Source organism: Girardinichthys multiradiatus, chromosome 12 (assembly GCF_021462225.1).
Source record: "Girardinichthys multiradiatus isolate DD_20200921_A chromosome 12, DD_fGirMul_XY1, whole genome shotgun sequence".
Lineage (NCBI taxonomy): Eukaryota > Metazoa > Chordata > Actinopteri > Cyprinodontiformes > Goodeidae > Girardinichthys > Girardinichthys multiradiatus.
In genome coordinates this window covers 49,851,801-49,866,198 of record NC_061805.1, presented here as the reverse complement: position 1 = coordinate 49,866,198, position 14,398 = coordinate 49,851,801, and the positions used below count along the sequence as shown (strand labels likewise).

The 14,398-nt window shown below is 43.8% G+C and overlaps 1 protein-coding gene across 3 annotated transcripts in view; it reads left to right on the top strand.

Annotated features, from left to right (window-relative positions):
• The first annotated feature begins 2,724 nt into the window (after positions 1-2,724).
• LOC124877236 (spermatid perinuclear RNA-binding protein-like) overlaps positions 2,725-14,398 on the top strand; it is a 91,167-nt gene continuing 79,493 nt past the window's right edge. For 2 of the 3 annotated variants that reach the window (XR_007040474.1, XR_007040473.1), the window contains exon 1: positions 2,726-2,939. The gene's annotated coding sequence lies outside the window, so the exon portion shown is untranslated. Of the gene's footprint in view, positions 2,940-14,398 lie in introns of all 3 variants that reach the window. The other variant, XM_047380307.1, reaches the window with a different exon arrangement.

Sequence of the window (14,398 nt, the reverse complement as noted above, 5' to 3'; positions counted from 1 at the left end):
ACATTGTGCTTTAAAGTACGCAGCTCTGAATTAAACCAAGGAGCCAGCCTCCTATTAATGATTACCTTATTTTTCAAGGGGGCTGCATTGTCTAATGAATCACGCAATGATGAAGAAACACTAAGAACAAAAGAATCAATTTGTGAAGGGGCAGAAACAGAATTATTGCCCTCCACTGTGTTTTTCAGTGATAATGAGGAAATTAAAAGTGGAACAGATTCTTTAAAGGTTGTTACAGCAACGTCTGATAATGATCTACTAAAATGAAATTTTCTTTCAGGTGTGGAGTACTCACTTAAATTAAACTCAAAGGTTATTAAGAAATGGTCAGACAGGACAGGATTATGAGAAAATATTGTTATGTCTTTACACTCAATGCCATATGTCAGCACAAGGTCCAGAGAATGAAGAGAAAGGTGGGTAGGTTTGTTAATGTTTTGATCAAAGCCAATTGAGTCTAAGATAGCATTAAACGCTATATTTAGGCTATCACTTTCAGCGTCTACATGAATGTTAAAATCCCCCACTATAATAACTTTATCTGTATTTAACACTAAATCAGATAAAAAGGTCTGAAAACTGATCTAAAAATTGAGAGTAAGGGCCTGGTGGACGGTACAAAACAACAAACAGAAGAGGTTTTAGTGCTTTGCAATTTGGATGAGGAAAACTAAGGATTAAATATTCAAAAGACTTGTAGCTATTGATTGGTCTGGGACTAATCAATAAATCGGACTGAAAGATGTTTGTTACTCCTCCTCCTCGCCCAGAGTTGACTCATTTATAGGAACATAATCCTCTTGCTGCAGCCAGGTTTCTGTGAGGCAAAATAAATCAATCTGATTGTCAGAAATCAGGTCACTAAATAGCAATGTCTTTGAAGAGAGAGATCTCATGTTGTTTTATTTTTCTTTTCGGTCTGAGTTGTGTTTATTTTTATGAGATTTTCCTGATTTCCTCCTTTTAGATTATTTTTTAACCTATTCAATTTTGGCCGTGGGCAAGACACTGTCTTAATATGGTAATGGGTGGGTAGCAGTACAGAAGCTGCAGAGAAGAGTGTTAAACTGCGACCCTGCTTCCCGGTCTCAACCCTGGGTTGTCAGAGTTTTGGAGAACTAATAAATTCGGCCAGATTCCTAGAAAGAAGAGCTGCTCCATCCAAAGTGGGATGGATGCCGTCTCTCCGGATCAGATCAGGTTTTCCCCAAAATGTTCGCCAATTATCATTGTAGCCTACATCGTTTTCTAATTTAATAGGAAGGGGCTGAGTTGTTTCTGATAACAACAATGAATGAAACGCATGTACACAAACTTACTTGATAACAGCTGTTAGCAGACAGTTAAAACCACATCAATGCCTTTGTTGCTGCCAATTTAGGTCTGTGTCACTTGTCGCTCTGTCCCTTCACACTCAATGTTCCTTTCGATGATAAAATGAAGGATTATTTATGTCTGTTAGGGAACTTGTAGCATGTTTGTCTGCTCAACATGGATCTGTGGGGCGTCTCTGGGCTAAAACTGGACTGCACACTAGACACGGCGGGGTCCTGCTTTGGTATCAGACCTGACAGATACTGATCAGCTTGTTTACATTAATCCTATTCTTTAATGTTTGCGCAAAACTCAGCAGCAGAACATTGTGGCATATTTCCAACAAAAGGAAATAAGCAAGCAAACTCAAACAAATTAATTCTTATGGATGGCGTTAAAAAATAATCACATCTTTGTTGGCTGATGAGCTAACCCCTCCCTCCTACTTCCCTATTTCTAAGGTGATGGCTCAATCCAGCTCTCCATCCAACAGGTCCGGACTTCCCTAAACTTGAAAGATCTTACTAAGCAGGTTTACTGAAAGTTCTGTTTGAGTTGGTGTCGGGAAATGACTCACACCTAACCTCTAACAGCCTGCACCCAGAAGTCTCGACCTTCATCAACTGGTGGTCTGGATGACCGAGTAGCCCGAGTCCTCGACAGTCACTTCTGTTAACGGCTGCTCATTCCCTAACATAACAACTGGCTCTTGATATATGGGTGAGGTTAATTTTAGTGACTTGACATGAGCCCCATGGGCACTGTTTCAACAAGCTTGGCTATTATACATCATTTCCTTGGTTACACTTGTTGTTTATACTTCTGCAAAAGATAAGACAGTTAATATGTGACTCCACACAGGCCTCTTCAGTCTCTCAGTCCCAGAATATGAGAATATGCTTGTTTCACTCTCTACTGCTTCAACTGTGTATTTTAATTGTTGCATGGATTACACAAAAGGATATTTATTGTAATTTTTATGGATTTAACTGTGAGCAGTTAATGAATGTTGCATGGATTACATGGAAAGATCTTACCTTATTTTGACACATCCCCTTCATTCGCCTTACTGAGCTAGCAGTACAGGTTTTGTCATCTTGTGACATAATTTTCCATATATGGTCAAGAAAAGGTTTTCCTCATCCTCAAAATTCAAATTCAAATTTGTATGTATGTCAGTTGTTTTTGACAATTGACATACATGAAAGAAATTACTGGAAGAAGACTTTTAAGAGAAAACAGTCTTATGGAAATCTTGAAAAATTTCACCAACGGAAAAATTGTCTTGCTAAAAGAAAACCACGCTTCTATAACGCGAGTGGCTCATCTTTCCATTAGATGATCTTGGATTTATTGCAGTAGCTGTCGCAGTACGCATGCGCGGCCCGCTGCCTCCGCTATCCCCTGCGTTGCCCGGGTCTCAGAGAGCAGGTTGGCCGGACACCGTCGCTGCTACTCCCGCTCACCCTCCGCTTTGGGAGCCGTTCCTCGGATACAAACTTAGTTACTGTCACTGGACACCGAACAGCCAACAGAAACAAACTGTTTGTAGAGGTGTTCCGACCGGCTGAGCCTCCCCCCTCTCATCGGTTCACCTCGCGGTGGTCAGCGGACACTCGGTGGAGGTAAGTGTCCGCTTCTGGGGACTGTTTTCGGGATGAACTCAGGGGGGCTGCTGCTGTCTCTTTCCCGCGCTGTTCAGGCAACTTCAGCCCTCTGTTGGCTCACCTTCAGGGGCTGTCATTTCTGCTGAATATCCGACTCTTTTAAAGTCTTCATGGTGTCCAAATGAGGGCTTTATCGGGGAGTTTAGCCGTTAACGGTTCGGAGAAGACTGGACCGTTCTGAGGGCGGCTGTCAGGCGAGAATTACAGCGCAGCGTTCATCCCTGCGGCCGAGCAGATGCTTGTTAGTGTCAGTTAAATAAAGTTTAAATAGTTTATGAAAATAATGGTTGTAGTTGTGATCAGGGCTGCACCTGTAGGCCCACCCACTGATTACACACCTGCTCCCTGATTGATTCCCCAGCTCCCATCATGGTTCCAGCGCCCTGGATCCTGTTTTAATGCCAGTATAAAAGAATGTGATCTTTAATGAAATACCTTAATGATTGGCTTTTAGCTGCCCTATTGTAATGAAGGTTTGATAATTATTCTTATTCTACAGATTCTATTAGATTTCATTATTATTTCTAGTTTAACCATTTCTGGTTGTATTATGCTTTTTAGTGAGAGTTTATATAATTTACTGTGCTTTTAATGATTTTATACAGTTTTAGATTGGAGTATTTATATATGTATACATATGAGCTAATTTTAATGAATAAATATTGCAGAATGATCCATTTTTTGCTTGAAAATGATTGAAACAATGAATCTGCAATAGAGGAGGATTCAGCACTCTGTTGGTATGAAACCAGTAAAGGGAAGAGCTAAAGAATGGGGGGAGGGTTTCCCAGCACACTAACTACTTTTCATTTTGTCTGATAAAACTGCACAAATAGCAAATTCTCATGAAAAAAGATAAGGTTTTATGGGCGATTTCTTAAAAACCAACAATAAGGACAACTTAAACTGTAGTCTTCCAGTCGAGGTGTTTTCTAGCGATGGGAGGTCGGTTGAAGACCCTGGCATCTGCTGGTTCTCTGGGGAAATAACGCTGACATGGTTCTGACAGCCAGATCTCTGCAGCAGCTGGAGGAAGAAATGATGCTTTCACTGAATTGAGTTAAAAGGACAAATGAGAGCTGTCGGACTGTTGAAAACTTAAAAGTGAATAAAAATAAATGGCATGTGACAGTTATTGTGAAATGGTTTATTCAGGAGCATTTTCTCTGTGGAGCAGATCTGGTACTGAAAACCCAGAGAACAGTAGCTGACTGTTATTGAACTGAGCTGAATTTGTCATCTTAGAACAGATAAATACTTTGAGCTCATGGTCTGATGTTCTGGTTGTTTTTATCAGACATAATGCTCACGTTATAAAGGAAAGACCAGTCTGGACTTTCACTGCAGATATTTTTTACAAAGGAGACGTAACATTAATGCTTCTTAAAGCAACAGCATTCAGTTTTTTACGTTTATTAATGTTTCACTGAACATGACGTATAAAATCTTTGCTGGAGTTAAATATTGGCATGCCCAGCGTGAAGTGGTTCTTCCCAGGGTCCTGCAGGTTTTAGGTGCATCCCTTTTGCATCACACCTGCCTCAGGTAAATGAAGAAATGAAGGCTTCTGCAGCTCTTGGTGGCATGCAGCAGGTAAAGCAATCATTGGTTCGGATGTGCTGAAGCAGATACACATCTAAAGCATGAAGGACTGTGGTCCTATGGACCAGGGTAGAGAAATGCTGCTTTCAAACATGGTCATGATTGCTGTTCTTTGCTTTTAGCCTGCTGACCCCACCTCTTCCTCCACTCTCACTACTGATGCTCCATCAGTTGCACACAGCTTGTCCAGCCACTTATCTTCTCTACAGACTCTTGTCATCAAACTGGTGATGATGTTGGTGATAATCTCTGCATCTGCCCTTTCCACCGCCTGTATTCCAACAAAGCTCAGCTCCACCTTCCTAACACAGACGGATATAAAAGATTTTCTCCTCTGTTACGTGATGGAGACGAAACTAGCTTCTTCTATCTTTGCTCTGAGGGAGGTTCTCTCAACTTCAACTATGTTCTTCAACAGCACCCTAGCTTGCTTCCTGTCCACATAGGTGCTGCCTTCAACCTTTGGATGCATCCCTGCTCTAACACACCTGAATCAAATGGTTAATGCTGCCCCCCACAGGTCAGTTTTAATGGTTAAAAAAAGCTTTTTCTGTTCAAATTGCAAGTTGCTTATTCGTTGCCTGTTCGCTGCCTGTTCGTTGCTTATTCGCTGCCTGTGTGCCGACTGTTTGTTGCTTATTCGCTGCCTGTGTGCCGACTGTTCGTTGCTTATTCGCTGCCTGTTCGTTGCTTATTCGGCGACTGTTCTTTGCTTATTCGCTGCCTGTTCGTTGCTTATTCGTTGCCTGTTCGCTGCCTGTGTGCCGACTGTTCGTTGCTTATTCGCTGCCTGTTCGTTGCTTATTCGGCGACTGTTCTTTGCTTATTCGCTGCCTGTTCGTTGCTTATTCGCTGCCTGTTCGTTGCTTATTCGCTGCCTGTTCGTTGCTTGTTTGTTGCTTATTCGGCGACTGTTTGCTGCCTGTTCGTTGCTTATTCGCTGCCTGTTCGTTGCTTATTCGCTGCCTGTTCGTTGCTTATTCGGCGACTGCTTATTCGCTGCCTGTTCGTTGCTTATTCGCTGCCTGTTCGTTGCTTATTCGCTGCCTGTTCGTTGCCTGTTTGTTGCTTATTCGGCGACTGTTTGCTGCCTGTTCGTTGCTTATTCGCTGCCTGTTCGTTGCTTATTCGCTGCCTGTTCGTTGCTTATTCGGCGACTGTTCTTTGCTTATTCGCTGCCTGTTCGTTGCTTATTCGGCGACTGTTCTTTGCTTATTCGCTGCCTGTTCGTTGCTTATTCGCTGCCTGTTCGTTGCCTGTTCGTTGCTTATTCGGCGACTGTTTGCTGCCTGTTCGTTGCTTATTCGCTGCCTGTTCGTTGCTTATTCGTTGCCTGTTTGCTGCCTGTGTGCCGACTGTTCGTTGCTTATTCGCTGCCTGTTTGTTGCTTATTCGGCGACTGTTCTTTGCTTATTCGCTGCCTGTTCGTTGCTTATTCGGCGACTGTTCTTTGCTTATTCGCTGCCTGTTCGTTGCTTATTCGCTGCCTGTTCGTTGTTTATTCGCTGCCTGTTCGTTTCCTGTTCGTTGCTTATTCGGCGACTGTTTGCTGCCTGTTCGTTGCTTATTCGTTGCCTGTTCGCTGCCTGTGTGCCGACTGTTCGTTGCTTATTCGCTGCCTGTTCGTTGCTTGTTTGTTGCTTATTCGGCGACTGTTTGCTGCCTGTTCGTTGCTTATTCGCTGCCTGTTCGTTGCTTATTCGCTGCCTGTTCGTTGCTTATTCGGCGACTGTTCTTTGCTTATTCGCTGCCTGTTCGTTGCTTATTCGCTGCCTGTTCGTTGCTTATTCGCTGCCTGTTCGTTGCCTGTTTGTTGCTTATTCGGCGACTGTTTGCTGCCTGTTCGTTGCTTATTCGCTGCCTGTTCGTTGCTTATTCGCTGCCTGTTCGTTGCTTATTCGGCGACTGTTCTTTGCTTATTCGCTGCCTGTTCGTTGCTTATTCGGCGACTGTTCTTTGCTTATTCGCTGCCTGTTCGTTGCTTATTCGCTGCCTGTTCGTTGCCTGTTCGTTGCTTATTCGGCGACTGTTTGCTGCCTGTTCGTTGCTTATTCGCTGCCTGTTCGTTGCTTATTCGTTGCCTGTTTGCTGCCTGTGTGCCGACTGTTCGTTGCTTATTCGCTGCCTGTTTGTTGCTTATTCGGCGACTGTTCTTTGCTTATTCGCTGCCTGTTCGTTGCTTATTCGGCGACTGTTCTTTGCTTATTCGCTGCCTGTTCGTTGCTTATTCGCTGCCTGTTCGTTGTTTATTCGCTGCCTGTTCGTTTCCTGTTCGTTGCTTATTCGGCGACTGTTTGCTGCCTGTTCGTTGCTTATTCGTTGCCTGTTCGCTGCCTGTGTGCCGACTGTTCGTTGCTTATTCGCTGCCTGTTCGTTGCTTGTTTGTTGCTTATTCGGCGACTGTTTGCTGCCTGTTCGTTGCTTATTCGCTGCCTGTTCGTTGCTTATTCGCTGCCTGTTCGTTGCTTATTCGGCGACTGTTCTTTGCTTATTCGCTGCCTGTTCGTTGCTTATTCGCTGCCTGTTCGTTGCTTATTCGCTGCCTGTTCGTTGCCTGTTTGTTGCTTATTCGGCGACTGTTTGCTGCCTGTTCGTTGCTTATTCGCTGCCTGTTCGTTGCTTATTCGCTGCCTGTTCGTTGCTTATTCGGCGACTGTTCTTTGCTTATTCGCTGCCTGTTCGTTGCTTATTCGGCGACTGTTCTTTGCTTATTCGCTGCCTGTTCGTTGCTTATTCGCTGCCTGTTCGTTGCCTGTTCGTTGCTTATTCGGCGACTGTTTGCTGCCTGTTCGTTGCTTATTCGCTGCCTGTTCGTTGCTTATTCGTTGCCTGTTTGCTGCCTGTGTGCCGACTGTTCGTTGCTTATTCGCTGCCTGTTCGTTGCTTATTCGGCGACTGTTCTTTGCTTATTCGCTGCCTGTTCGTTGCTTATTCGGCGACTGTTCTTTGCTTATTCGCTGCCTGTTCGTTGCTTATTCGCTGCCTGTTCGTTGTTTATTCGCTGCCTGTTCGTTTCCTGTTCGTTGCTTATTCGGCGACTGTTTGCTGCCTGTTCGTTGCTTATTCGTTGCCTGTTCGCTGCCTGTGTGCCGACTGTTCGTTGCTTATTCGCTGCCTGTTTGTTGCTTATTCGGCGACTGTTCTTTGCTTATTCGCTGCCTGTTTGTTGCTTATTCGGCGACTGTTCTTTGCTTATTCGCTGCCTGTTTGTTGCTTATTCGGCGACTGTTCTTTGCTTATTCGCTGCCTGTTTGTTGCTTATTCGGCGACTGTTCGTTGCTTATTCGCTGCCTGTTTGTTGCTTATTCGGCGACTGTTCGTTGCTTATTCGCTGCCTGTTCTGTCCTCAGGAGCAAATGAAACCTCTACAAAAAGCAAAATACGTCTCTTGCCTTCGGGAGGAACTCCACCGGCTGTAGGCAGAACAGAAAACTGAACCGGTTCCCGGGGTTCTGACATATGTCAAGGTTCTTCTTGTCTGTTCTTTGTGTAGCCCACCTGTGGCATTGAACTGTTCCTGTAGGGGGGTTTGGTGGACAGTGGGGCTCAGATGAGGTGCTCCCTGACCTGTGGAGCGACCGTGAGAGAAGCCTTGGAGTAATAAGTTGGATAAATGCAGCGTCTTGCTTGGAATGGTCATCCTTACGAGATGGATGCAACTAAGTGCCTTCAAGTCTTAGTTTTGTCTTTCATCTTCTGATGGTGGAGCGATGCAGTTACTCTGCTGCAACTAATTGTTGGTAAATTATTGGATCTGCTCAAATGTAATCCATCAGATTCGTCTGAACAGCCAATCAGAACCCAGACTTATGTGTGAAGGTGTCTTCTATGTACATCCTGAATGTTTTCATTTAGATGAATCCAGTTTGGTTTGATGAACCAACCTGGATGCTCTCATCACCACCTCTAGGCCACTCTGTCCCAGATACTGGTTCTACTTGGTGTAGAAATCAGAGATGCCGGACTGAACCTCAAGGTTTCAAATCAGGATTAATTTTTCAATCAACACCAAGCCTCGACAAGGCTGTAAGAGATATCGTAAATAACGATGGCTCGGCTTCAGCTTGACGAGGATCGAATGAGATGAAATCTGAGGGTTGAAGGCTTGGTTCTGAAGGTGTTCTTCAGAGGATCATTATTCTACTGGCCAATAAGCCTTCTTCTGTGTTTGTATTTTTATATTTGCTTGACCTCAGTAATCACTTATCATTGTAATGGGTTTTAGCCCTGGCCCGGTATGTTCAGTGAGCAGATGACTCCTCTGAGCCTGAGGAAGGTAAATAGAAACTGTAACCTGAGCCCGGTTGGACCCGGGTCGCCTCGGGACGAGCTGCAGCTTTAGGTGTCGATGAGGACGCAGCGTGGCTGTGCTGAAGGAGGATTAGGTGTCTGGGTGATATTTTGATTTCAATTAGTCGTCCTGATCTGTTAGTCCAACTGTAAATCCTCCCACAGCGAGGCCCGTCTGCTCCACTGACTCAGAACCTTTTAGCCTCACATGCAGAGTCCCAGGATTGAAACTGTTTGACAGCACAACATCGAGGTGTTTAAAGGTGACCTCTTCAGCCTTCTCACCATGCAGTGAATTAGCAGATTATTAGAAATGAATATTTTTAGATTCTCACACGTACAGAAAGTTGGGCTGAGCCGGTACTAAGATTCAAACCCGATAACGATACGAAGAAAAATACTCGAGACATTTTTTAAAGGCACGGGTCTTTCTGGTTAAGAGAAAAAAATATGATTTTACTTTCTTTAATTAAGGCAAAACCAATTAGTATGAAACAATTCAGCCCTCATCTAGAGTCACGTCCCTGTCTGACAAATCGGTAACACTTAGTATAACTGTTAATATCCTTTTATGGAAGAACGTACCTTTAATTGAGTCCTGTAATTAGTTTTATTTTATTATAAGTGCTTATCTTTAGTGTGCTACTTCAATTTGCTGTTAATAGAAATAAATGTTGCTACTGAGGGACAAATAAAGGATCATTCTGCAGTAAAATAAAGTTTTAAAACAACCATGGATCAAACGCGTCTTTCCGTTTCCTCCTAACGTCTCTCCTGTGATGGAAGCAACATCAGACAGGTTTATGAATTGGCCTCCAGCTGCCGTGGATCACCTCTGGTGGTCCTGCGGCCCCATAAGAGGAGCGCTGTGGTGCTGTCCCTTTGATTCACCTCCTCACACAGCGTTTTATGACGGAGGCGCTCGAAGCGAGTGTGTTTGGGCTGTCAGCAGGGAGGAACCACTTCCATTAAAACATGAATCTTGAGCTTTTCCTCGCTGTCTGTTTCTCAGCATGGAGAGCCTTTGGAAACACATCCAGGAGATGGTGTGGAGCAGAACCTCTACATCAGGCAGAGGGAGGACATTAGTTGATGTTTGGTTCACTGACTCACCATGTGACGAGTCTTTGTTCATCACTAATGTCTTCACACCTTCCCTCCGATCAGCTGGACTCATCATTTAAACTTGATCAAGTTCTCCTGGTTTTCTGAAGGTCTTTGAAAGTCCTTCTCTGGACTTTGGGTGTTTTTATTTGACACATTTTTAATCTATTTTCAGAATAGCTATTCTGAGACCTTTTTCTGCCTTGTAATCAAACACAGCTCTGCAGTAGTGTGATTCTAATAGACGCTCACACACACTGTGTGACGTCGTCTGGCTCTGGTTTAAATCATCAGTGATCGATCACAGCAGAGAGGCTGCTTGAGGTCAGCTACAATAAACGATGGAGTGAGAAAGGTGAGCTTTCATCTGTCTTGTAAAAGAGATGAAATCAGTTTTACTTTGGTTTTATTTATAGATACCTCTGTCCCACAATCTGGAGAGTTTTATTACATTCCCAGTGATGCAGAGAGAGGGAGACGGACTCTGGGAGAAATTGTTTAGCTTTATTCTAAACATTTTATTAATAAGACTGTTTGGTTTTCTGTCTATCTAGAAAGTATCAGAATTAGCAGGTTGGAGCTTTATGAGATCTCTGATCAGTGCATCTGAAGTTTTCTGGGTTAACATCACAGCTGTGGAGCTCAAAGAGCTGCAGAGATCCATCGTATGAAGAGTCCTGCTGCTCCTGAAATCTGAATTTTTCACAAACAGAAACACTGCTTTTCACAGCTGATCCATGGAGTCACACAGACTCACTTTCTCCCTCTCAGCTGCAGAGTCAGGACAGATCGGCATCCTGTGTGGACTAGGGTTGGAGGGTCTTTGGGGGACTTCCCTCAGTCCTGGCACGCTGCTGCATGTAAAATGGAAAGAGATTGATTTGACAATCCCCTGGAAGTGCTCTTATTAACCTCACCTGGTTGTGGTCCTGAACTAATCTGCCTCCCCTCTCCCTCTGCAGCCAGAGCTATCACAAAGCAATTATCACGACAGGTCTAATTGTGGGGGTCGGGGTTCTGTGGAGCCCAATCGGGCTTTATTCTGACACTATTTGTTTTGCTCTGAAACACCAGCTTTTCCATTGGGGACTGCAGATTAAAACAGGAAGGAAGCCGGTGCCACTGAGGGGAATTTAGAGGAGACAGTTTTTAATAAGAGATTCCTTGTATTAAGCCAACATGCAAACCCACACTATACATGAAGTGTGTGTTCAATGAATAAAATGGCTGCAGGACACCATTTTTGGCTCCTTAGTGCACCATTTTATTGGTAGAAATTCATTTTGTTTTCCGTTTTAAAATTGTCTTCTTTCGGAAGGCCTTTATTCTGTATTTAGATTTAGTTTGCCACAAGCTCAACAAACTGTTGTTTTAAGAGCCCAAATCCCACCGGAATCTGAGAGACCATTAAAGGCAGACAGAAAACCTCATAGTTCTTGCCGTTAAAGATGGTACTACAAGTCTCTGGATCAGGGGGTGTACTTAGTTTCTCATACATAACATTTCCACTTTGACCTAATCTTTGTTAATTAAATAATTCCTGTCTAGAATCTATTGCTTTGGATACTTGATCAAAGCTGCAGATGGCCGCTCACACTGACCCTGGTTCTGGTTCTGCTGGAGGTTTCTTGCTGTTAAAGGGGAGTTTTCCTCCCCACTGTCGCTACATGCATGCTCACCATGAGGGGTTGCTGCAACCTGAACACCACCACGTAATCGACTGTCTACTGTTACCACACGTACGTTCAGGAGGAGAAAATGCTGCAGGTCCAGACTCGATCCAGTTGGCTCAGTTTACTCAGAATAGGTTTTAGCCATTCGAATACTAAACGACTTGACTGTGTTGTCCAAACACTGAGATCAAATTGAATATTTGTAACTGATTTGGAATCAGTTTGCATTAATACATTGAATTGACTTTATTTCTGTATATTGAATGAATTTTAAGTGCCTTTAGATCACATTTGTTGTCAGTTGGTAAATAGCCTGAACTTATATAGCGCCTTTCCAGTCATACGGACCACAGAAAACATCAAACCTGATGCTTCTTCATGACTCTGAGCTTTTATGGTTTAAACCTGAGCGATCAAACTGAATCACATTTCTTGTCATACAATAATGTAACACACCTCAGAAAATGATGGAAACTGTGAAACCTCCTGTTTTCTGTCGCCTGTAGATAGAAATGAGCATCGGTCTGTGCGCTGAGGAGCATAAAATGTATGAGAATCATCTAAGGGACACTTTCATTCTCACTGAAAAAGAAAACTGTCGGATCAGCAGATTCATTCCTAACAAGTCAGGTTTGATGAAGGTGGACAAGCTGGAGACAATCACACATGTCCATAAACAGCTGCAGAAAGTTGCGCGTAATTGTGGAGCGATGGCAGCTGTGGCACAGCTGGAGGACATCGCTGATGGAAGACGTTGGAGAGGTTTTTTTTTTCAGAGATCTTACTGATCTGCTGGTACATGATGATGCATGGCTTATCAGCCGGTTTAGATTGACCAGGGCAATTATTTTGGAGCTCTGCACGGAGATGTCCTCAGCATTACAGAGGGAAACCAAGAGGAACCGTGGGTCGTTGGTGTCGGTTCCAGTTCTCTCGCCGCCGCCGTGCTTTTAGCCTGAGTTTTTCAGATGGAGCTGACTGACAGGTCAGGGATTTAACATCCCTGAGCCGGGTCATGTTGCTCAGATATAGAGGAGCTACGGACTGGACCCATACTGCTATAAGGACCCCATCATGCCCTCAGCCATCAGCATCTACAACAGCTCTTTGAAGAAACCTGTATAAAAGGAGCAACAACATTTAACTTCCCTTTGGTATTAATAAAGTAGGCTATATTTTAATAACTGAATCTGTACATGAAAATGCTTTTATGAATATACATTTAATTCAATATTTGTGCAACCTATTTGTGATGGGCAAATGCAGTGGTGCGATGGCCTCAACTCATGATTCATTTATAGGTGGTATAAAACAATTCTAATTAATCTAATAATAATAACCTCCATGCGCGATGGCGGCTTCTAGGTCATTTTCTATTTTTTACGTGACGTCCTGAATGGTTTTAAAGGTTTAAAGTTCTTCATATAGTGTGTGTGGTGACAGTCTTCTAATAGACATAAAGGAGGCCCATTCACATCATTATAATGATCAGCATTGAGCTTTAATTGAGCTCAGTGCAGCAGCTAGACAGCACCGTTTGGTTCAGATTCACACATTGTAGAACTAAACGGGTTCGAGCCGACAAACGTTTTATTTTCTGTCAGGTTTGAGTCACTGATTCATTCAAGAAGTTGTTGGTTTGCTGTAATTCACCATAAGCATCCCTCATGATGTACAGACGCAGTCTCTCTCAGCGGTTTTCCGCCAACAGGAACCGGTTTGGACTGTCACAGCACCGTTGCCATGGTTATTTGAGCACGTGATGGGTGACTTCCGGCTACTTATACTACTTTGCATATGTATTTAGGGGCGGGGACCGGGTGGTTCCAGCGCCACGTTCAGCTGCACAGAAATTGCAGCAGATTGGGATGTATGAAGGCTACGTGTGCGGTAACATGTCTACGCACAGTTTCGTACATCTGAATTTTTTTGTGCACAGTTTCAGAATTTCCTCCTACCGCAAACTTTTAGCATGAAAGCTGCGCATTCTTTTGTACGTGAGGCCCTGATCATCGTAAAACTGGGATGAGGTTAAACATTCCAAACCTTATCCTCTCATTGGTGCAGCTGATGTTCTCCATTCTCCAGCTACTTGGAGCTACTATGACTCATTGCCTCATCTGTCTTTTAAGGATCTTCAAAAAGTTATTGATGTTATATCAACTCTCACTTGGACAATTTCACTTCTAAATGTTGGTCTAGATTAATCATCCCCAGGACCTCCTTCTGGATGACAAGTATGACTTTCTGTGTCTCACTGAAATGTCGTGGCAGCATCCAAACGACTTCTCCCAGCTAGACAAGTCTTGTCCACCTGGGCTGGTTAACAGCTCTCAGTCCCGTTACATCAGCATAGGAGGGTGCGTGGCTATAATGAGACGTGAGGCGTCTTCTGTTACAGTACCAGTGTTTTCACCGTTTGAGTCAATCAGACTACGTCCCCACAGCAGGTCTTAACGCTCAAATCCGATTTGTTTTGTGTGGTCGTTCCCATTTCTTTGAAAATGTGGCGGCTCCAGACTGACCCGAATGCACATAAGAACAATACGAGCGTCATTAAAGTGCAGCACAACAGTAAACACGGAGAAATAGTTGTTGTGGTTTAAGTGCACAACAGAAGCCATTTGTTGTCAGCGGGTGCTGGGTGGGAAACACATGGCTAAAAGGAGAGTGAAACTCTCGTTTTAGGGAGATCTGATTGCCAATTCAGCACAACAAACTGTTGGGATGCAGAGACAGCCAGCAATG